The sequence below is a fragment of the Rattus norvegicus genome (assembly GCF_036323735.1).
Source record: "Rattus norvegicus strain BN/NHsdMcwi chromosome Y unlocalized genomic scaffold, GRCr8 chrY_unlocalized_30, whole genome shotgun sequence".
Classification (NCBI taxonomy): domain Eukaryota; kingdom Metazoa; phylum Chordata; class Mammalia; order Rodentia; family Muridae; genus Rattus; species Rattus norvegicus.
In genome coordinates, this window is record NW_026947390.1 from 84617 (window position 1) to 109971 (window position 25355).

The 25355-nt window shown below is 37.9% G+C and overlaps 1 long non-coding RNA gene across 1 annotated transcript in view; it reads left to right on the top strand.

The window, feature by feature from the left end:
- The first annotated feature begins 5941 nt into the window (after nucleotides 1–5941).
- Nucleotides 5942–25355, top strand: part of LOC134484694 (uncharacterized) — a 36391-nt gene continuing 16977 nt past the window's right edge. Inside the window, exon 1 of the long non-coding RNA XR_010062350.1 lies at nucleotides 5942–7096. This is a non-coding gene — a long non-coding RNA (uncharacterized LOC134484694). The remainder of the gene's footprint in view (nucleotides 7097–25355) is intronic.

A 25355-nucleotide genomic window follows, 5' to 3' on the forward strand; every position in this document is an offset into this window, starting at 1 on the left:
TCTTTGGTTCCTTAGATCTTAGTGTTTGAATTCTGTACTTTATGGCTAATACCCTCTTTTAAGTGAGTATGTACATGTTATTTTGGGACTCAGTTACCTCATTCAGAACAATACTTTCTCATTCCATCTACTCCACCGCATCTTCACAATGTCCTTATTTTTCATAACTGTGTAGTATTCCATAGTGTAAATGAACCACATTTTCTGTAGTCATTCTTTGGTTGAGGGGCTTCTGGGTTATTTCTATTTTCTGCTCATTATGAAGAAAGCAGTTAGAACGTTATGGAGCACATGTCCTTGCGGTATGGCAGAGGTTTTTTCAGATATAAGGCCAGGAGTAGTATAGCTGGGTCTTTAGGAAAAATATTCCCCATTTTCTCAGAATACACTGGATAGATATGCAAAGTCATTATTTGAATTTGATCTTCCCCCAGCAAATGTTATTTGTATCCTGATATTTATCTGCTTCCTCAAAGGAGGTTGCCCCTGACTAGTCCTCTTTCATGGAATAAGGAGATCGCATATGAACCTTCTGTCCCTTTTAACTGTTCTTTAAATGTTAAAGCCTATGACAGTGAGCCAGAGGGGAAAGTTGATACTGGAGTACTGAGGGTGTGGTTACGTAGAGAGTCAGAAGAGGGTAAGAGAGGTATAGTTTATTACTATATAATAATTTAATATACTAACATAATATATTAGTATCAATTATATTTTATTATGATATAAATATATAATAATATAATGTATTAATAAAATATGACTATATTATTTATTTTAATAATATTCTTTAATATGTTAATATAGTATATTATTAATTATACTATTATAATGATTGTACATATCACTTTAATATATTAATTTATTATAATAATATTTTATATATGTGTATAAATATATATATATGTATTTATATACAATATAAATATATATGTGTATATATATATACTGCATGGTATGCAACATCCACAAAGTTAACTCCAGGTGGAGCTCGCACGTTAATGTGAAATGCTGAGGGCAGAATATTTTTATTTTTCAGTTCAGTTTGCTTATATAGTGGATCACTTTGATGGGTTTTCATAGATTGATCCACTCCTGCAGCCTCAGGAGGTAGCCTACATGATGGCACTGAATGGCGGTTTTGATATGCCCTTGGATTTTATTTTCGAGCATTTTACCTAGTATTTTTTCCACCAATGTTGGTAAGGGAAATTCTCCTGAAATTCTTTCTTTGTTGTGTCGTTTGTGATTTATGTGTCAGGGCGAAACTGGTGTCATGGAATCATTTTGGCGTTTTCCTCCTGTTTCTGTTTTTTTGGTGTAGGTTGAGAATTCTTTGAAAACCTGGTAGGAGTCTGCACTCAAACAATCTGGCCCTTGAGCTCTTTCAGTAGGGAAACTTAATTACTGTTTGTGTCTCATTAGGTGTTGTAGAGCTATTTACAGAGTTTATCTTACCTAAATTTACCTGTGGTCAGTGCAATCAGTCTACACAATCATCCACTTTAAAGTGAGAACTAATGATTATGTGACTTTCATCATTGTACATTGATACGGCTCCCTGTTCATTTCTTAATTTGTTATTTGGATGCTCTCTCCTCCTATTACATTATCTGTCTGAGGATTTGTCTGTCGGATTGATGTTCCCAAGGAACCAGCTCTTGTTTTTTTGGTTTTTTTTTGTTTTTTTGTTTTTTTTTTTTTTGTTTTTTTGATCTTTGTATTCTCTTTGTTTCTGATGGATCACCCTGAGTCTGATCATTTCTTGCTGTCTCCTCCTTTAATATGTATTTGCTTCTTTTTATTTTAGAGATCTAGGGTGTGCTGGGAAGTTGCTAGTGTGGGGTCTCTCCGGTTTCTTTATAAAAGCACCCTGTGCTGCATATGCAGGTAAGTTTGGAGAAGTTGTGCCTTCATTTTCATTAAATTCTAGGAGCACTTTTTGTTTTTCATCTCTTCCGTGAACTGGTGGATCTTAAGTTGCCAGCTATTGAATTTCAATGAGTTTATACACTTTTTCTTATTGTTGAAGTCCAGTTTTAATCCATGGTGATCTGAGAAGATCCAATGGTTAGTGCAGTATTTCTGTATCCATTGTGGCTTCTTTAGAGTGGGAGAACATGTTCATTTTAGGATAAGGTTCCATGAGGTACTGAAAAGAGAGTGTGTACTTTTGTGTTTGTGTGAACTATTCTGTAGATATCAGTGAGGTCAATTTTATTGAACCCCGTGTTTGTTAAATCATTTATTTATTTATTTTTTTAATTTCTGTCTCAATGGCCTGCCTTTGGTGAGATGGGACATTGATGTCACCCACTATTAATGTGTGAGGTTCGATGTGATATTTACGCTTTAGCAATATTTCTCTCACCAATATTTCTGCTTTTTGTCTTTGGCCTATAGACATCCAGAATTGAGATGTCATTTCGGTGGATTTTTCCTCTGATGCATATGAAGTATCCTTCCCCGTCTCTTTTGATTACTTCTGGTAGAAAGTCTGATTTGCTGGATGTTAGAATGGCTACACCATCTTGTTTCTTGTGTCCATTAGGTTGGAAATCTTTTCCAACCCCTTGGTCTGAGGTTGTGTCTATCTTGGTTGCTGGATTGTATTTCTTGAGTGCAACAGAAGGATAGATAATGATTTTAAATCCATTGTATTAGCCTGTGTCCTTTTACTGTTGAGTAGAGGACATTAATGCTTAAAGGTATTAATGAGATGTTGCGGGAGCAGGGTTTTTTTTTTTTTTTTTTTTTTTTTTTGCTTGCATGGTTTTTTGGTTTTTGTGTTTTCGATTAGGATGTTTGAGTATGTATGTGAGTATTACATCTGTTCAGTAGGGTGCATGATTTTTTTTTGTTTGTATTTTTTTTGTGTTTTTGGGGAGCTATTGGAGTATGCACGTGAATGTGAGATCCTTTCTGTAGGTTATGCTGTGTAATTATTAATTTCTAGGGGGAGGCAGAGATGTTTCAATTTCTGAAAATCCATCAATATAATTCACTATATAATGAAACTGAAAGAGAAAAATCACATGATAATCTCATTAGATATTTAAAAAGCTTGCAAAAATATTCCAACCCACCTTCATGTTAAAAGGGTGAGAGCAATCAGGGATACGAGTCCTATGCAGAAACATAATAGAGGCAATGGACAGCAGGCCGGTACCCAGCATCAACCTAAATGGAAAGAAATGTAAAGCAATTCCATTAAAGTCAAGGACAATGTAAGGCTGCACACTCTCCCTAATTAGTATAGTATTTGAAATTATATCTAGGGTAAAAGCATAGTTCAAATTTGGTTCTGAAATGGTGTATTGCCAAGGCCTGTGAAGGAGGAATGGCACAGAGCTTTAGAAATCCTGGGGTATGGCCCACTCTTCAGCACAGTCTCGTTGGACCTTGGTGAGTCATGAACCCCACGAGGATTTCAGGCAGAGTGGTGCTCAGTTATTGCACTCATCCTCTCTTAATCTAAGAAGTGCATGAAAATCCTCATGGAGCTTTCTACCACTCAGAGGGCAGTGCCATTGGCATTTGCAATAAGAGTGATACAGGTCTTTTAGCAATTGCCTCTGGGGTAGATCATTGCTTCTATCATTGCCCGAGGAAATGTAGAATGATTAGCGAGGACCACAACCCATTAAAAGCTTTTGGAAAAATAAAATTGTTTGTGAAGCTGGCTAAGATCTTTTCCCTACTGACTCTGATATAAAAAACAATGAATGGAACAATTTGTAGTTCGGAAAGGCTGGGATCTTTTAAGGTCAGGGATCAAGAACTATGGCGGCACAGGCTAATGGTGTGACTGTCACAAATGCTGGACTGTTGATGACTGCTTTCTGAACCAGTTTTACCCTCAGCTTCCTGATAGGATTTAATAAGGTTTGCCAATCACAGATGTGCATTCTGATCATTTAAAGCAGATATAACATTTTTATACAGATGTTTAGATTTCTGTTTCTAAAAGATTCTTACAAGTATCCTTTTAAGGATAAATAATACAATACTTTACCATTTCTCTGTGAATTCAAATTGCTTACTTATGAAGTTACGTTGACCTTGGGAGCAATTTGTTTTCTTTAGGTGTACTATATAATGTTTGTTCTAATACAGTACTGGGTATCACTTTTTTCATCACTAAGCAAGAGAAGAAAACTAGAATATGATCACATTTGTAATACAATATTCAATAAATTAAAGGTCTATAGGGAAAATACTGCCCGTTGCGAAACAGAGAAAACCTAGAAAATTGAACTGTATGTCACAGGAATAATCCTGGGAGTATAAATATTATCTAGAAGAATAACCTCCACTCCATCTTCCTAAATCTTTTCTACCCGTGACATGCCCCTGACTAACTTTCACCATTCAGAGCATGTAACCACTAATGAAGAAAAGAGAAGTATCTAACTTTATAGAGAGATGGAGTACGTAAATGTTTCCACTGTGACACAAGAGACTCTCCTGGAAAAGGCACTCTTGAAACTGGTCAATGTAAGGAAAGCTGTTCAGCATGTAGGCCATGGGCGTTCTAAGAGACATTATCATTAGGTCCGCTCTGAAAAATCTCTTGTAACCTAGAGAGCCCAGCTACTTTTGTGAGGTCACAAGTGTTGTCCTGATAGCATCTGCCTCTCAGATATTTCTTCAGTACCCCTAGAGCTTACTAATTGGCCTTTAATTCAGAATAAACAGACATTTTTGAAGGGAGAACAAAGAGGATGAAGAAATCAGAGATGTTCAAAGAAAGCTTCCCTTCTGTTTTGGTATCAAAAAGGAAGAATTACCTGGTCCATTTGAGAGCTCAGTGAGTCCGGGGTAGGTGTTTAGTGGGTTCCCTGAAGAGACAGCCTTCATCTCAGCTTTCCACATATGGGAATGAGGACATGGGAGCCTCTCAAAATCATCTGGACTTACCTGTTCTTATGGTTCCTGGAAGTCAGAGAGTTTATATCATTCATTTCTTTATTCCAAAAGCCAAGGGATGGAAAGGGCACAGTTGTTTTCCTGAGAGTGCATGGCCTTTATTCTTTTTGACAAGAAGAATAGGGACTTAAAGAACACGGGAAGGACAAGTTTTGTAACCCTAGCTCTGTGTAAACTCCTCCATGCTTTAGATTCCTATAGTGCAGTTTGTGCCTGACCCTGATATCTGGGATAGAGAAGAGCTTCTATTTTAAACATCATCATCTCAGTCCTTCAACTATTATTTCTATGACTGTCATTACCTGATAGTGACTCATCAGATTTCTGAGTCAATAGCTGTAACTAGCTGGTAGTTTTCTTTTCTTTTATTTCTTATATCTTTTATTTTTTACAAATTTTATTTCTTTTTTTAAAATGTATATTTATATATTTATATTTAAAATACTGTTTCCTTTTAGAATTTCCTCCCGTACGATCCCTAACAGGTCCCTCTCCACTTCTTCTATAAACCATCCCATTACTGTCCCTTCACATTCCCTTTAAATGCAAGTCAAACCAAGGGAGGACCAAGGGCTTAACCTTCCTTTGGTGCCCAACAAGGCCATCCTCTACTACAAATGCAGTTGGAGCCTTAGGTCTTTCCATTTTCCACCTTTGAATATTGGTCTCGTACCAGAAAGATCTGGTTCATTGGCATTTTTGTTCTTAAGGGTTGAAAGCCTTTTCAGCTCTTATTATCCTTTCTCAGAATCTACCAACTGGAACTCCATTTCCAGTTTACTGGTTTGCCATTGACATTCACATTTGTATTTGACATGCTCTAGCTTTGTATCTCAGGAAATATCTATATCTGTTTCCTGGCAGAATGCATTTCTTAGCTTCATCAATGTTATCCAGTTTTGGTGGTTGAATATATATGTATATATATATATGTATATATATATATATATATATATATATATATATATATATATATATATATATATATATATATATATATACTTTAGGTGCTTCCTACACCTATTAGGTTAGGTGGAATGATTACATGGATTCTGCACAACTAGGTCAAGAATGTAGAGTTTGCAAATGAGTATATCAAAGAGACTCCCTCCTGTACTTATGAAGGTATTGAGTTGAGGTTTCACTGTTCCTCAAGTCTTTCTTCCCCCTGCCCATGCTCCTGTTTCTTATATATGACATTAAGGAAGAATCATGGCAACACATCTAAAACCTTCAAGTCTGGCCATGGGAACACAGGAAGTAGATAGTGTAGTACAGATATCAAATGTGAATAGAGAAAAGAATTGTATACTCCATGTGGTCCTTTGCTTTATTGATGATGGTAATTTTTGAATAACATAAGGATTTGGGAATTTATAATTGAAGTAGGTACACCATATTTACACTGTTATTCTCAGTCTATAGATGGGCCCACTTTGTTTCCAAAATCATAGCAGAGAATGGAATTTGAAAACAGAATTTTTGAGTACATATTCAGGAATATTTATAATGTCCCCTATGAAGGAATGTACAATAGGAAAGTGAAATACAATATTCATTCAACGAAAGGTGTGTAGGTAAAGTACTGGCCTTTATAAAATTAAGAAAACCTAGAAAATTGAACTGTATGTCACAGGAATTGACCTGGGAATAAAAATATTATCCAGAAGAATCTCCTCCACTCCAAGTTCCTAAATAATTTCTATCCATGCCATACCCCTGACTCATTTTCTCCATTCAGAAGTCACTAGCTTTAGAGAGATGGAGAACGAAAGTTTCCACTGTGTCACAGGAGACATACCTAAATTGGCACCCTCAAAACTGGTTAATGTAAGGAAAGCTGTTTAGAGTCAGGCCATGGCAGTTCTCAGTGACAATATCATTAGGCTCTCCCTGAAAAATCTCTTGTATCCTTGAGAGCACTAGCTTCTTCTGTGATGTAATAAGTGTTGTCCTGACTGCAAATGCCTCTCAGATATTACTTCAGTACCTATAGGTTTTACTAATTGGCCTCAAATTCAGGGGAAACAGTCATTAGGGAGGGAGAACAAAGACGATGAAGAAATCAGAGATGGGGAGAACGAAGCTGGTCTTCTGTCTTGGTATAAAAGAAGGAAGAAATACATCATCCCTGAGAAATCTCACTGAAGCCTTGGTAGGAGTGGAATATGTAAGTTGAAGAGATAGAATTGATCTGATCCTTCCACACATGGGATCAGGAGCTGGGAGCCTCTCAGAAGAATCTGGACTTCCCTGCTTCTAATGGTTCCTGGAAGTCAGAGAGTTTATATCATTAATTTCTTTCTCCCAAAAGCCAGGTGTTTGGAAGGATACTGTTCTTTTCCTTAGAGCTCATGGATTTTTGTTCTTATTGCCCAGAAGAAAATGGTCCTAAGAAAGAAGTGAAAAATAAGTATACTTTCCTCAGCTCAGAGTAAACTCCTCAATTATTTGGATACTTATAGAGCAGTAAGTGTCTGATACTGGTATTTGGGAGAGAGAAGTGCTCCAAATTTGATCTTCATCATCTCAATCTTTCCACTAATATTATTCTGACTATAAATCCCTGACAGGAACCCTTTGGATTACTGACTCAATAGGTCTGATTAGCTGCTAATTATCTTTTTTTCTCCTTTTTTTTTTAGCAAATTTTATACCTTTTTTTTTTTGGTTCTTTTTTTCGGATCTGGGGACCGAACCCAGGGCCTTGTGCTTCCTAGGTAAGCGCTCTACCACTGAGCTAAATCCCCAGCCCCGTATATACCTTTTTTAATTGGATATTTCTATATTTACATTTCAAATGTTATTTCCTTTCCCAGTTTCCTGTCCTTAATATTCCTAGCTGGTCCCCTTATCCTTATCTATAACCTTTACTGTGCTTTGACATTCCCTTTAACTAGGGAGAACCAAGGGCTTCTCCTTCCATTGATGATCAACATCGCCATACTATGCCACATATGCAGTTGGAGCCACAGGTCTGTACATAAACAGTCATGGAATATTGGTTTAATACCAGAAAGCCCTGGTTAATTGAACTTGTTGTTCTTATGGGGGTTGAAAGCCCATTCAGCTCCTGTAATCCTTTCTCAACATCTACAAACAAGGGGTCTGTATTCAGTTCTCTGGTTTGCCACTAGCAATCACTTCTGTATTTGACATGCTCTAGCTGTGTCTCTCATGAAAGATCTAAAACCATTTATTGGCAGAATGCAATTTTATCTTCATCAATCTTATCTAGTTTTTGTGCCTGATATATATATATATATATATATATATATGTATATGTATATATATACACATATATATATACATACATACATACATATATATATATGAATACATACATACATATATATATAAGTGAATACATACACACACATATATACATATATATACATATATACATATATACATATATATATACATTTATATACATACATTTATATACATACATATACATATACATATATATATATATATATATATATATATATATATATATATATATATACACAATTTTGGTGGATCCTACAACTAGGAATTTTGGTTTAATATTTGGATGGATTCTGCATAACAAGGTGAAGACTATAGGATCCACAAGTGACAATTGCAAATAGACTCCCTACTGTTTTTTATAACCTATTGAATTTGAGGTTTCATTGGACCACAAGCCATTCCTATCACTGCCCATCACTCAGAAACTGATGTGTGGCCTGAAGAAAGAATCATGGTAAAACATCCAAAACCCTCAAGCCTATCCCTGGGAACACAAGAAGGTAGATATTAGAGGACTGATATCTAATAGAACTTCAGAACCACATTCTATACTCCATGTTGTCCTTTGCTTTACTGATGTCTTGTAATTAATGGATAAAATATGGATTTGGGAGTTGATCATTAGAAGTAGGTACACAATATTTCCACTCTTATATTCACTCTATAGCTGAGCCACGTTTGATACCAAATTCATTGCAAAAAATGGAATTTGAAAAATGAAATTTTGAGTACACATGCAGGAACATATATAATGTCCCCTGTAAATGAATTTACAATCAGAAAATATAAAACAATATTCACTCAATTAAAGTTCTGTAGGGAAAATACTGGCACCAGCGAAACAGGGAAAACCCAGGGAATTGAACTTTATGTCACAGGATTTGACCGGAGAATAAAATTAATCTCGAGAAGAATATCTTTCCTTCTGTGTTCCTAGATCTTTTCTACCCATGACAAGCCCCTGACTAACTTTCTTCATTCAGAGCATGTAATCACTAATAAAGCAGAGAGAAGGCTCTAGCTGTACAGAGATGTAGCATGTAAATGTTTCTACTGTGTCACAGGAGACACTACTGGAAAGTGCACAACCAAATCTGGTCAATGCAAGGAAGCTCTTGAGCAGGTAGGCTATGGCAGTTCCATCATCATTAGGCCCTCCTTGAAAATTCAATTGTGTCCTGGATCGCTGTAGCTTCTTCTGTGATATAACAAGTTTTATTTTGACAGCAACTACCTCCTTCCATATGTCTATGGTTTAGTAATTGGCATCTAATTCAGAGTAAAGAGCGATTTGGGAGAGAGAACAAATAGGAAGAAGGGATCAGAGATGGGGATGAGGAAGCTGGCCTCTTGTCTTGGTATAAAAGTAAAGAAGAAATAAGTGGTTTTTGGAAAACACCCTGAGCAGATGGCTTTAGTTCTTTTGTTCTTCTATGGGTTAACCGAGCTCTTGGAGAAGTTGGTGAACATCCTAAAGACCTTTTGGCAGATGGTAAAGTTTCTAGACACCCCTTTTTGTATTTCAATGATCCTAGGGATTGTATGACTAAAGGTAATTGTTTTCTAGGACGAGTGCTAGAGCAAGATAGATTTTTAGGTGCTTTAAAAGACATGGAATTTTTCTGATATACTTGGACTAATGGCACAAGGTCTAAATGATTTTTTTTTTCGATGTGGACTTTCCCTCAGACCTTTGGTAATATAAAAAAAAAGGTTTTATATGTTTGAAGTCTAATTTGCACAATGACAAACCACTTTGAGCATGGAGAACACTTTCTGGAGCCCTAGAGAGGGGTGAAGAAATTCTCTTAAACCCTAGGGTAGACGGTGAACATGCCTTTTTTGTAGAAGGAGGAGTTACTTGAGCATCTTGGGACAATATGGAATGTCCAGCAAGTCCTTTCAAGGAATGGCATCTTTGCAAACTTCCTTCATATTTTTTGGAAATTCCATGGCCCTTTGGACAGATGGAGAAGGTTAGGATTCACCTGAGGAGAAGATGTAGCTTTTGCTGTCTCTTTGGCTGCAGAAGATGGCACAAGATCCCTTTTGGCAGAAGGGGGATGTTTGAAACTATCTTCTTTAGAGAAAATTTCTCAAGACTACATCAGAAGGATCAAATCTTAACCTTTTTTTTATAGAAACTGGATGCCTGTGGTCCACTTTGGTAGAGGGAGAATGTCGCCTCTTTATCCCCAGAGAGGACATGTTAAATAAATCTACTTAGGTATATGGGGATAGTTCTAAAACATGCTGTTCAGATGCAGTAGATCCTAAGACATCCTTCTCAGATGAGGAAGGTCTTAATGTACCGTGTATACGTGTAGAATCCTTACTGTGATATCAGAATGGAGGGTATGTATTAGAGCTACCTCTGAAAATGTGACCTCTCCCTGAGCATCATAGACATATTCTAGATATTGTTTTGTAACTGTGGAAGTTCCAAGAGAAATTTCTTCTGCTGGAGAAGTGGAAACCGACTTTCCTATAGAAGTGTCAGGTTCCCTAGCCTGCTTGAGAGGCAAAACAGGCTCTAAAGCCCCTTCAGAAGATGAGGTAAAATCCAGAGCTTTTGAGGTATTTGGCAGATGTTCTGGGTCTGCTTGTAGGTATAAAGAAGGAATGGCAATCTTTTCTGAATATTTGGAAGAGTGTGTAGCATCTTCTGTAGTTGGGGAAGATGGCTGATTTTGAGGAGATAAGGAAGTTCCTATAGCCTCCTGTGGAATTTGTGGAGGTCGTATTCATTCTTTTACACTAATGGAATACAAGGAATCCCTTTCCTCAGTTGTTGAGGATGCTACAGACTCTGGTGTTCGCATTTCATGGTTCACATATGTTTGGGTCCATAACCTTCTCTACAGATGGAATCTGTCCTAGAATATCTTTTGTATATGTGTCACATCCACAAGACATTTCTAAAGATGTGGCTATGGGTAGACCTCCTTTTGTAGAAGTTTCTTGTCCCACAGTCTCTTTTTGAGATAGAGTAATACTCAGAGAATACTGCTCAGTTTTGGGAAGTTCTAGCATCTCTGATGTATATGTGGAAAATTTTGGAGCCTCTGCTTTCAGTACAGAACGACTTAGAGTCCCCTGAGGAGGTAGGGGATATTTTATCTTCTCTGCACATTGTATAAATATGGAGTCTGCATGGCTCATTGACAGTGTGTTTTGATAAACTTGGCTTTTGTGGGCCTAATGGGATGTCAGGAGGGTCCCTTCAGTGGTAGAGGATATTTGAATAATTCTCTATTATATAGGGACATTTGAAGTACTGGGGGATATGGTGAGGCTGCTAGAACATATTTTTTATGTGCAGAAGGCACAGGAGTTCCATCGGTGGATTCAGAAATTTCTACCACATCTTGCGTGGGTGTGGAACTCTCAAGAGCCCCTTCTGAAACTGTCAATGGTCCTTGATCTAATGGTGTACATGCAGAAAATTTTGTCTCTTCTTGGGCTGGTATGTGTGTTATGAGGTTCACTTGGGTATTTGTAACTGTATTTTGTACGCCTTGGATCATAAGTGATGATTTAAGCGCATTTTTAATAGTGGAGGACTTTGAATGTCCTCTTGGCTTAACAGGGTAGTTCTGCAATCTGCTTTGTCAGCAGAATCAGGTTTCAAACTCATTTTACCCGAAGCAGATTTCATAAGCACGTTGGTGGAGATAGGGCACATCTTTGACTGTCTTTGTGAATGGACAGAGCTCTCTGCCCTGCTTTGGCAGCTGGCAAAGGTATTAAAGTCTCTTCTGGAGAAGGGGCAGGACTTATTCCACTTGTGGAATATGAGAAATCACTGAGATTACCTTTAAGAGAAGAAGATTTCCAGCCCTTTTTTTTTTTTTCTGATTGGGCCTGTTGTACCTCCCCTTAACAAGAGGCGTCTTCTCCAACAAAATTTGGAGGAGAACTGGAAAGACTGAGGACCTGTAAGATAGGGAGTGAACATTTGAAATCCTTTGGAAAGTCTGTGGGACAAGAGCTGAACACCCAGAAGAGTGTGCAATACTGAGACCTCAGTGAGGAGACCCTGCTACTTCTTCCCACATGTGCTCAGATCCCTAGCCCAAGAGGAAACTGCATAGTGCCACTGGACACATGAATATAGGAGCAGTCAATCTGCAGGAGCCCTGCAGTCCAAACTGCAGCTGAATCTGAACTTGTCCAAACAGTATTCTACACCCAAATGTCATGAGGGGTGGGGAAGTATTACACTGTCAGAGGGGCAGAAACCCATGAGAACTCTGCTCAAATTCCTGACTCAAGAAAAAAACACACAGCTCCATCTGGGCCTCCTGTGCATAGGAATGTAGGAGCAGTAGGGTCAAGACACTTCTGGTTGCAGCCCTTATGGAAAGCTGAAAGTCAGCCCAACAAGTGAGTTCAGGCCTGAGAGAAGAGGTGATTCCAACTTTTCTGCTTGAAGCGAGCTCACTGGTTGACTCAGGACATGCAAAGGCAGAACTCCTCTGGGATCAGGCATTTCCAGTTTCTAGCTGGCTCCTGAACCTTGCTGATTCCAGCACAAAGCTCCCTTCTCCTAGAAACTGTGGGAGAGAGAGCTGATCACCCAGGAGTGTGGGCAATACTGAGCATACAATGCACACAGACTACCACTTCTGCCCACAATTGCCCACATCTCTGGCCCAAGACAAAATTGCATAGTGACTCTGGAATAGAGGAGGAGTAAATCTACTGGAGCACCATGTTCCAGACTGTGCCTGGATCAGAACTGATCTTGTCAAACAGCTCCCTGTACCCAAATCATGATGGTGGGGTAACTAGAGCCTCAGAGAAGCAGACACTCCTGGGAAATCAGAGGAGACTACTCTCTGCCCAGATTCCTGACTCAAGAGGAAAACACCTTGTACCATCTGTGCCCCCTTCCCCCCACAGAGGGACCTAGGAGAAGTATGGGAAGTTCCTTCTGGTTCCCGCCCACAGGGACAGCTGAAAGTAAGTGGACAGGAGCAACTACGTGCCTGAGAGCAGAATACTCTGTTCCCTTAACTGGGTAAAAGAAAACAGGAAAACAGGTCTACAGCAGCCCTGACACACGAGCCTACAGGACGGTCAAGCCACTGTCAGAAAGAGCAAGACACGCTAATTCCAGAGACCACCTGATGGCCACAAGAAAGCACAGGAACACAAACAACAGAAACCAAGACTACTTGGGCTCAACAGAACCCAATTCTCCCATCAAAACAAACACTGGATATCTAAACACACCAGAAAAGGAAGATCTAAATTTAATTTCACATTTATCATGACGATGGAGGATGTTAAGAATAATAACTCCCTTAAGAAAATGCAGGACAATAGAAAAAACTGAAGTAAACAAATATAATGCAAGAAAGAGGGAACACAAAACTACCTTAAAGAACTACTTGAAAAACAGCATAACAGGAGAAGGAAATAAACAAAACCTCCCAGGAGTTAAAAATGGAAATAGAAACAATAAAGTAAGCACAAGGAAGATAACCCTGGAAATGGAAAACCTAGGACAGAGACCAGGAGTCATAGAAGTGAGAATCACCAACAGGATAAAAGACATAGAAGACATAATCTAAGGAGCAGAAGAATCACACAACTGTCAAACATAATGTAAAACAGAAAAGACCTAGCTCAAAACATAAAGGATATCCAGGACACAATGAGAAGATCAAACCTAGTCTTAACAGGTATAGAAGAAAGTGAAGACTGTCAACATCAAGGGACAGTAATATCTTCAACAAAATTATAGAGTAAAACTTCCCTAATCTAAAGAAAGAGATGCCCATAAACATACACAAAGCCTACAGAACTCCAAATAGATTGGACCAGAAAAGGATATTCTCCCATCACATAATAGTCAAAACACCAAATGCACAAAACAAATAAAAATGTTAAAAACTGTAAGGAAAAAGGTCAAGTAATATATAAAGGCAAAGTTATCAGAATTAAATCAGAATTCTTTCCAGATACTATGAAAGTCAGAAGATCATAGACAGATGTCATACAGACACTAAGAGAATAAAAACACCATCCCAGGGTACTGTATCCATCAAAACTCTCAATTAACAAAGACGGAGAATCCAAGATATCCCATGACTAAACGAAATTTACACAATACCTTTCTACATATCTAGTCTTACAAAGGACACTAACTGGCAAGACCGAACACAAGGATTCAAGTAAAACCATAGATAAAGCAAGAAATTAATCTTTTCACAACAACACATAGAGAAGAGAAGCAAACAAACATAAACTAACCTCCAATTATGAAAATAACAGAATGTGACCATCACTATTCCTTAATATCTCCAACATCAATAGACTCATTCCTCACTAAAAATACACAGATTGACACACAATATGTAATGAGGACCCAGCAATTTGCACTACAGGAAACACACTTCAGAGACAAAGACAGACACTACCTCAGAGTAAAAGGCTGGAAAACAATTTTCCAAGCAAATGGTCTGAAGAATATATAAAATCGACTTTCAACCAAAAGCCATCAAAAAGCATAAGGAAGGACACTTCATATTCGTCAAGGGAAAAATCCACCAAGATGAACTCAAAATCATAAATGTCTATGCTCCAATTACAAGGGCTCCTACATACACATAAGAAACCTTACTAAAGATCAAAGCACATATTGCACCGCAAAAAAATAATAGTATAAGATTACAACACCCCATTCTCATCACTGGACAGATCACAGAATCAGAAATTAAACAGAGATATAGACAGACTAGCAGAAGGTATAAACCAAATGGACTTAACAGATATTTACAGAATATTCTATCCTAAAACAGAAAGATAAACCTTCTTCTCACAGCCTCCTGGCACTTTCTCCAACATTAATCATATAATCAGTCAAAAAGCAGGCCTCAAAGCATACAGAAATATAGAAATAATCCAACGCATCCTATCAGACCACCATGGGCTAAGGCTGTTCTTCAATAAAAATTAGGAAAGAACGCCCACATATACATGGAAGTTGAACAATTTTTTTACTCAATGATAACTTGGTCAAGGAAGAAATAAAGGAAGAAATTAAAGACTTCTTAGAATTCACTGAAAATGAAGGTACAACACACCCAAACTCTTGGAACACAATGAAAGCTGTGCTAAGAGGAAAACTCATAGCTCTGAGTGCCTGCAGAAAGAAACAGGAGAGAGCATACATCAGCAGCTTGACAGCACACCTAAAAGCTCTAGAACAAAAAGAAGCAAATACATGCAGGAGTAGTAGAAGGCAGAAAATAATCAAATTCAGGGCTGTAATCAACCAAGTAGAAAAAAAGGGACCATACAAAGAATCAACAGAACCAATACCTGATTCTCTGAAAAAATCAACAGGATATATTAACCCAAAGCTAGGCTAAGCAGAGGATACAGAGAGTGTGTCCAAATTAACAAAATCAAATATTAAAAAGGGAGACAGAACAGCAGAATCAGAGGAAATTAAAAAAAATGCTGTACTACAAAAGCCTAGGTTCAAAAAACTTGAAAATCTGGAAAAAAAAAGACAATTTTCCAGACAAATACAAGATACCAAACCTAAATCAGGAAAAGATAAACCATTTAAACAACCCATAACTCCCAAAGGAATACAAGCAATCATCAAAACTCTCCCACCCAAAAAGAGTCCAGGATTAGATGGGTTTAGTGCAGAAATCCATCCAAAATTCATTGAAAAATTCATAACAATACTGTCCAAACTATTCCATAAAATTGAAACAGATGGAGTACTACCAAATTGCTTTCATGAAGTCACAATTACTCTTATAACTAAAACAAAGAAAGACTCAACAAAGAAAGATAACTCAGACCAATTTCTTTTATCAATATCAACACAAAAATACTCAATGAAATTCTTGCAAACCTATTCATACAACACATTAAACAATCATCTACTATGTTTAAGTAGGATTCATCCCAGGCTTGCAGGGATACTTTAATATACAGAAAACAAACACCATAATTCACTATATAAACTCCAAGATAAAAACCACATGATCCTTTCATTAGATGCTGAGAAAGATTTTGACAAAATTCAACATCACTTCATGAAAAAAGTCCTGGAAAGCACAGGAATTTAAGGCCCATACCTAAACATATACAGCAAATCCGTAACTAACATTAAACTAAGTGGAGAGAAACTTAAAGCAATCACACTGAAATCAGGGACTGAACAAGGGTGCCCACTCTCTCACAACTTATTCAATATAGTTCTAGACATCTTAGTCAGAGCAAGCAGACACTGAAGGAGGTCAAAGGGATATAGATTGGAAAAGAAGAAGTTAAAATAGCACTGTTTGTAGTTGATAGGATTGTATACTTAGTGACCTCAAACATTCCACAAGAGAATTACTAAGCCTGATAAACATTTCAGCAAAGTGGCTGAGTATAAAAATAACTCTGCACAAAGCTAAACAAGCAGAGAAAGAAAGTAGGGATATGACACCGTTCACAATAGCCCCAAATAATATAAAATGTCTTGGGGTGACATTATCCAAGTAAGTAAAAAATATGAGCATATGAGCAGAACCTCAAGTCTCTGAAGAAAGTGAAGGAGATTTCAGAAGATGGAAAGATCTCCCATGTTCATGGACTGGCAGGATTAATACAGTAAAAATGGCCATTATATTAAACGCAACCTACATATTCATTCCAATCCCCATCAAAATTCCAATCCAATTCGTCAAAGATTTAGACAGAACATTCATTAATTCATCTGTAATAAAAAAAAAACACAGAATAGCTAAAACTGTCCTCAACAATAAAAGGACTTCCATGGGAATCACTATCCCTAAACTCAAGCAGTATTACAGGGCAACAGTGATAAAAAAAAAAAACTGTATGGCGTTGTGACACAGGCAGGCAAATAAACCAGTCGAATAGAATTGAAGACCCAGAAATGAACCCCTACAACCATGGTCACTTAATTTTTGAGAAAGAAGTCAAAACCATCCAATGGAAAAAAAGACAGCATTTTCAGCATGTGGTGCTGGTTCAACTGTGGGTCAGTATGTAAAAGAATGCAGATCGATCCATTCTTACTGCCCTGTAGAAAGTATAAGTACAACTGGATCAAGGACCTCCACTTCAAACCAGATACACTCCAACAAATAGAAGACAAAGTGTGGAAACATCTCAAACACATGCTCACTGGAGAAAATTTTCTGAACAAAACACCAAAGGCTCATGTTCTAAGATGAAGAATCAACAAATGTGATCTTAAAAAAACTGAAGAACTTCTGTAAGGTACAGGACACTGTTGTTAGGATAAAATGGAAACCAATAGATTGGAAAAAGATCTTTACCAATCCTACAACTGATAGACAGCTTATATCCAAAATATACAAAGAACACATGAAGTGAGACTACAGGGAGACAAATAACCATTTGAAAAATGGGGTTCAAAGCAAAACAGAGAATTCACAGCTGAAGAATATCAATTGGCAGAGAAATACCTAAAGAAATATTCAACAACTATAGTATAAGGGAAATGCAAATCAAAACAACCCTGATATTCCACCTCACACCAGTGAGAATGTCCAAGATCAAAAACTCAGGTGACAGCAAATGCTGGAGAGGATGTGGAGAAAGAGGAACACTCCTCCATTGTTGGTGGGATTGCAGACTGATATAACTATTCTGGAAATCAGTGTAGAGGTTCCTCAGAAAATTGGACATTGAGTTATCTGAAGACACAGCTACACCTATCTTGGGCATATACCCAAAAGTGCCCCAATATATAACAAAGACATGAGCACCACTATGTTCATAGTAGCCTTATTTATAATAGCCAGAAGCTGAAAGAACCCAGATGATCTTCCACAGAGGAATGAATACAGGAAATATGGCACATCTAACCAATGGAGTGTCATTAAGAGATACATTGAAATGCTAGCACTCTATACAACAGGGTTTGAGAGTCCCTTAGTGAGAGAATGGTCTTTTACAGCAAGGTCTTCATTATCAGACTTTGATTTAACCCATCTACCAATGAAGTGAAATTATCCCAGACATAAAATAGTGCCTCTCCAGAAACAGCTTTTATCCACAAATACGCATCTACTTCTATTTCATAATTGTCATGTTTATATGGGTTTAGGATACAAAATGTTCTGATTTATTAATGATATTTAAGTATTATTTGGGGTAATTTTGAAATTTTCAAAGGAACAAACCTATTTTATGATTGTATTCCATACTACTTGTAATTTGATCTTGAAGAATTTCATGAAAACTGAAGTATCGAAAATGTATATCTTCCCATTGAAAATTTGTAACATCAATCATGTGAAACTCCCGCTGAACCTCAGTGTATTGATTTCTCTGAAAGCATTTATAGACTCTCCTACTGCATTATTGCAACTCTACAGAAGCTTCACTCCCATAGTGGCAGTTCCAGATCAGATGTAAACAAACAATTTTCTTTGCCTTGGAAAAGATTTAAAATATTTTCATTAACTTTTTATATGAAACTAGTCAGGATTTTGAGAAAAGGGGGCAGACAGGCCCCAGAAAGTATGTTTTTAAAATTCTTTTCTTAAAATTAGACTTTTTCATGCAATATATTTGAATTATGATTACTCTACCCTCTATTCCCCCCTTCTATTCCTCTCCTATCATCTGTATCTACATCCTTCTGACTCTCAAAACAAACCATCATCTAAGGGATAAAAATAAAATGAAAGTTAATGAATTGGAGTAGAACAAAACAAGCATATAGAAAAGAGCCAAAACAAGGGTCAAGAATCAGATACAGACACGGAGACCCAGACTTCCATTCACACACTCTGGAATTCCATGGAAACATAAAACCAGGAAAAATATATACACAAAACATACAGAGCAAAAATTAATAGATAAATAAACATAAAACAAAATGAAAAAGACATTCTGAAGAAAAAGTCCTGACCCATTATGAGACAAGGATCCTCCAAAGATGATGTTCAGTTCCCTTAGTGCTTTATACGCAGTCTACCCTTAAAATTAGTTTGTGTACCCAGTGATATTCCCTTGGAGAAAACTAAGTTTTCATTTTCACATGATTATCCAATGGAGATAACTTCCAAATTAGAGATAAGGTGATATGCAGGCCTTGGGTTCTTTCAAGGGCTTATTAATAGGTAAGGAGATCTGTGAGGTGCTGTCCACTGAGCATGATACAATTGTGGCCCTCCAGAACTCAAAATACTTACATCTATCTGAACAGACCCTATATAATATTGACACTGCCTATTCAAAGGAACTAAGTGAAGTGCTGGAGAATAGAGAATGATGTAGCCATGGGTGTCTTACTTCATGCAAGAAGATTTTAAGAGACTAAAATTTACTATGAGTTGGTGTCTCAAAGTAACACCAGAAATTACACTGTTAACGTCTCACTAACACAACTGCCTAAACAACAGCTGAGGAAGAGAGGGAATGGGGAAGAATGGAAGTTTAGTTCTCTTTCTGTTTAAATTCCTTCTTCCTCTTCTTCTTCTTCTTCTTCTTCTTCTTCTTCTTCTTCTTCTTCTTCTTCTTCTTCTTCTTCTTCTTCTTCTTCTTCTCCTTCTTCTTCTTCATCTTCATCTCCTTTTCCTCCGTCTCCTCCTCCTTGTCTTCCTCCTGTTCCTCCTTCTTCTTCTTCCTCTTCTGCTTCTTCCTGCTCTTCTTCCTCCTCCTCAATCTCTTCTTCTTCCTGTTCTCCTTCCTCCTCCTCTTCTCCTTCTTCTTCTTCTTCTCCTCCTCCTCCTCCTCCTCCTCCTCCTCCTCCTCCTCCTCCTCCTCCTCCTCCTCCTCCTCCTCCTCCTTCTTCTTCTTCTTCTTCTTCTTCTTCTTCTTCTTCTTCTTCTTCTTCTTCTTCTTCTTCTTCTTCTTCTTCTTCTTCTTCTCCTTCTCCTCTCCCTCTGGTTTGATGTGTAGGTCCTTGATTCACTTTGACTTAGGCTTTGTACATGGATATAAAAATGAGATAATTTGCATTCTTCTTCATGCTGATTTCCAGTTGAACCAGAATTATTTTTGGAAAATGCTATGTTTCTGCCTTTGAATGGTTTTTATCTACTTTTCCAAATATAAAATGATAGGTGTGTGGGTTCATTTCTGTGTCTTCACTTCTATTCCACTGGTCTATCCATCTGTGTCTTTACCAATACCATGCAGTATTTATCACTATTGCTCTGTAATACTGCTTGAGTTCAAGGGTGATGATTCCCCCAGAAGTTCTTTTCTTGTGGAGGATAGTTTAAGCTCTTCTAGTTTTTTCTTATTCTAAATAAATTTGGAAATTTCTCTTTTTATCTCTATTAAAGAAGTGAGTAGGAATTTTGATGGAGATTGCATTGAATGTGTAAAATTAAATTGATTGGCAAAATGGTCATCTTTACTATATTAATCCTGTCTATCCATGAGCATGTAAGCTCTTTCTATCTTCTGAGATAGTATTCAATTTCTTTCTTCAGATACTTGATCTTTTGTCATACAGATCATTCACTTGCTTGAATAAACTTAAACCAAGATATTTTATATTATTTGGGACTATTGTGAAGTGTGTGATTTCAATATTTTCTTTCTCAGCCTGTTTATCCATTGAGGAGAGGAAGGCTACTGGTATGTTTGAGTTAATTTTATACCCTGACACTTTGATGAAGTTATTTATCAGGTTAAGAAGTTCTCTGGTGGTACTTTTGGGTCACTTAAGTATATACTATCATATCATCTGCAAATGGTGATATTTTGATATCTTCCCTTCCAATTTGTGTCAGTTTGACCCCCTTGTGGTCTGGTTTCTCTGACTATAACATGGAGTCCTGTTTTGAATGAGTAGAGAGAGAGTGGGCAGCCTTTGTCTAGTCCCTGATTTTAGTGGGATTGCTTCAAGTTTCTTTCCATTTAGTTTGATGTTAGCTACAGGTTTCCTGTATATTTCTTACACTATATTTTGATATGAGCCTTCAGTTCGTGATTTTGCCAGGACTTTTATTCACATGGGTTGTTGAATTTTGTCAAATGCTTTCTCACCATCTAATGAAATGACCTTGCGCTCCTTATCTTTGAGTTTGTTTACATGATGGATTACATTTATGAATTTTCCTATATTAAACCACCCTTCCATCCCTTGGTTCAAGTCTACTTGATCATGATGGATGATTTTTTTGATGTGTTGTAATATTCGGATTGCAAGAATTTTATTGAGAATTTTTTCATCAATATCCCTAAGGGAAATTGGTCTGAAGTCCTCTTTCTGTGCTGAGTGTTTGTGTGGGCTAGGTATAAGAGTAATTGTGGATTCATATAAGGAATGTGGTTGTGCTCCATCTGTTTCAATTTTGTGGAAGAGTTTGGACAGTATTAGTATGAGGTTATCTTCCATTCTCATTTCCCTGCTTTCCCTATACCTAATTCCTGCAAAGGCCACTCCCTTCCCAACCTCCCCTCTCATTCAGTTTCCTCTCTCCTGCCATTCTCCTCAATATCAATTCTGCTAACTGCATTTTAAAGTCAATATTTAGGAAAAAACACTGAGAAAGTATAGGAAGTATCCCATAAGCAATTGTGGTTGATGTTTTGTCAAGATATGAACATATTTAATTTAATAGTTGTCAAAATTACTACATATACTGTTAGAAGAGACACTGTCTTCATTACCTTCAACATGAAGGAAAAGCATTTATATATTCTTTTAAGTTATACAAGGGCATCTGTTAAATGAGTAACACACATCACACAACTTTATTACTTTGAAAGCTCTCTTTATTGCATATATTTACACAATGAAAAGTACAAAGGCTTAAACTCATGTGAGTGTACTTTGTTTCAAATTAAAGTTTAGATATACAGGTTGATGACAACAGCCATCTCAGACTCAGAGGGGTTAAATACATAAGGGCATCATCTATTACCTTACCTTTCTTCTTTCCTTTATTCCTGATGAAGACTCATCTCATTTGCAGCCCCAGCTGTGAGAGATGGATCAGAAAATGCCTGAGAGTCCACAAACCAGAATCCATCTATAGGAAAGAAAAAAGACAACATCTACAAATAGTACACGCACTCAAAACTTGTTTGTAGATCTTAACACTTGAAATAAAATGCAAAAAGAAACCCATTTTCTAGGATATTACAATATACAGGAAATGGTACCTGTAGGAAGCATTCTCAGGGGATTTTAAACTTCTGCACCTAAGAAGGAAACTGCCTCCATGAAGGTGAAGATTTTTTTCTTTGGCAAGAAAGTCAGTCTGTCTCTTGACAGTTGTGCAGTCTGTTCATCACTAGAGCAACGGTGATGCTTTATGAATGTGAATAGATAAACACATACCAGTTTTCACTTCTTCAAATAATTTCAAGAAGAACCTGAAAGAGAATATATAATGTTCCACAGATGAAATATGGGAATTTAAATTAGCCAGCATAAATATGCTGTTAAAATTTCTGCCTTTATTAATTTTGACTATTTCTGCTATGAATAATAAGATGGTTATGTAATGTCTACCAATCCCCAAAGCCTGAAACATTGTGGAAAACTGTCTTATTTCTCCCCAACTTGGTTTTTGATCACCCTACTTTTCATTGCCCATCTAAATTCTCTGTTTCTCATGTAGATCTGAGGACTATGTGAGGATGTCACTCTCATGTAGAAGACCAAGGAACTTTCTGTACTTGCATGTATTTACTCATGGGAGCATGCAAATAAATCTTTCAGTTTCAAGAACAAAATCGTGGCTGTCCAAGACCCACATGAAACAATATCTTTCTTTCTGCCATCAATGAACTTTAGCACACTGGTAACAACACAGATAACAATATAATGGAATAGTCCTGTAATAATAATAATAGTGATGATGATGATGATGATGATGATGATGATGATGATGATGGAAAAATCCCCTCGAGGGATCACGTTATAAGGAAAATAAATGTTGAGATGTGTTTTTTTAAGTGATATTGTATCCAGGAAAGCAATTTTCAATAGGACAGACTCCTCTCACATGAAAATCACTCAAACTGTCATGGCTTCACAGAGAGAGTTGAGAACCAGAGTGGTCTTTTAGGACAAGAGAAAGATTCGCCAACATTCTATAAAGAAAAGCAATCCAGATATTCTGTGTGAGGATGGTTAGCTTATGCATGGCTAACACACACAACATATACACAAACACACAAACACACACAGACACATATGTATGTACACACACACAGATACACAGAGACACACAGAAAGAGACATAGACAGTTAGACAAACAGACATTCACACAGAGAGACTGACAGTAACAGACAAACACACAGACACAGACACACATACACAGACACAAACACACAGACACACACACATATACAGAAGCACAGACACAGAGACGATAACCAATATACAGATACACACACAGACACAGACAGACACACACACACACAAACACACTTATGTACACACACACACACACATACACACACACACACACACACACACACACACTCATCTCTTGTCTCCTACCTAGAGTGTCCAGGTGCATAAAACGTGTGAAAGGATGAAGTGGACCCAGGAAACAGTTAGTCAGCAGAATATTGGTCTGCGTGCAAGTGAATTTTGGTGTCTTCCAAGGATTTCAGTGTCACAGCTCTGTTAGAAGGTATTCAGGGACACGCTATGGTTGTGTGCATATAATTTACTCAGGGTCAAAAGGGCTAAACGAACCTTGGAGAGCAGGAAGGGGTTTTTGTGTGCATTTACATCAGTTGCAGGCTTAAGGTACCAGGAAGTCCTCTATTGCTACATCTTTATAATCTCTGACCCAGCATCGGTCTGTTGTTCAGTGATCTCCATTTTACCTACTCAGAAATCGACTCCACTGAATGTGCCCCATCCCCGACCCTGAGGTCCTACTTGCTCGATTTCAAAGGATTGCAGGTTCATGTTATGCATTCTCTGTCAGAATAAATCCTCAGGAACGTGGCCCTCTAGACATCATGAATTAACCAGTGCTTCCATGGAGTTTCTGCATTAACCCGTATGTCCTCTATTTCTGGCCGGTTCTCTCTACACCCCGCTATCCCTCCATCTTCCCCTCTGAACTTCTGCTCCTGTCCTCATTCGCACTCACTCACAGAACCTGTTCCAGTTTTTCCTTTCAGATAGGTCGATGCTTTTCTTCTCAAGGTGCCTTCTCCTTTCCTTTGTCCTCTCTGCATTTGTGGATTGTAGATGGAATATGATTTATCTCACAGCCGATACCATTCATAGGTAAACGCCTGCCATGTTTGTGTCTCTAGGTCTCATTTCCCTCTTGGGCTGATTTTTTTTTCTAGTTTCATCTATTTTCTCTTTGGCTTCAGGATATCATGCCTCGACCACTATGATGTCATTCCCCCACCCCTATGATGTCATGCCCCACCCCCATGATGTCATGCCTTGGCCCCTTGTTAGAATGGTTGTATATATTCACCAGGTAACATTCTGAATTCTGCCCTGTCACCAGACTCCTCCAGGCACCCACCATTTACAGTTCTTCCTCCTATCCTCTCCCCTTCTACTCTTATTGAGTAGAGGACCCCTCTGGGTACACCCCGTCCCCTGGCACATAAAGTCTCTGCAGGACTAGACTCATCGTCTCCCACTAGGTCCTGAAAACGCAGCCCGGGTAGGAGAACAGGATCCACAGACAGGCGACGGGTTTACTGAACTCATGTGAGAACCATTGTGCTCCTCTACCTCTCTCAGTCCTTCCCTCAGCTCTTTAGAGAGACTCACTGAGCACTGTCTGATATCAAGCCCTGTGCCTGTGCATCTGTATCAGTCGGCTGCTCTGTTGAGTCTTGCAGAGGACAATAATGCTACACTGCCGTCTGCAAACATAAGAAAGGACCATTAATAATGTCAGTGTTTGCCGTCTGCCCATAGGATAAGTCTCACATCCGGCCACTTTTCCTTTGGCCATTTCCTCATTTCCTCTTCCATCTCTCTCCGTGTGTCTCTTATAGAGGGGGCAATTTCTGGGTCAAAATTTTGGGGATGTGTTTGGTTCCTTATCCTTCCACCTTGGGTCCTCTGTGGCTACAGAAATTGACCATTTCGGTGTCCGTATCCCCACTGTTACGAGTCTCAGCTAAAGTCACCCTCATGGACGCCAGGGTATCCTCACCCATCCCAGATTGCTGGCAA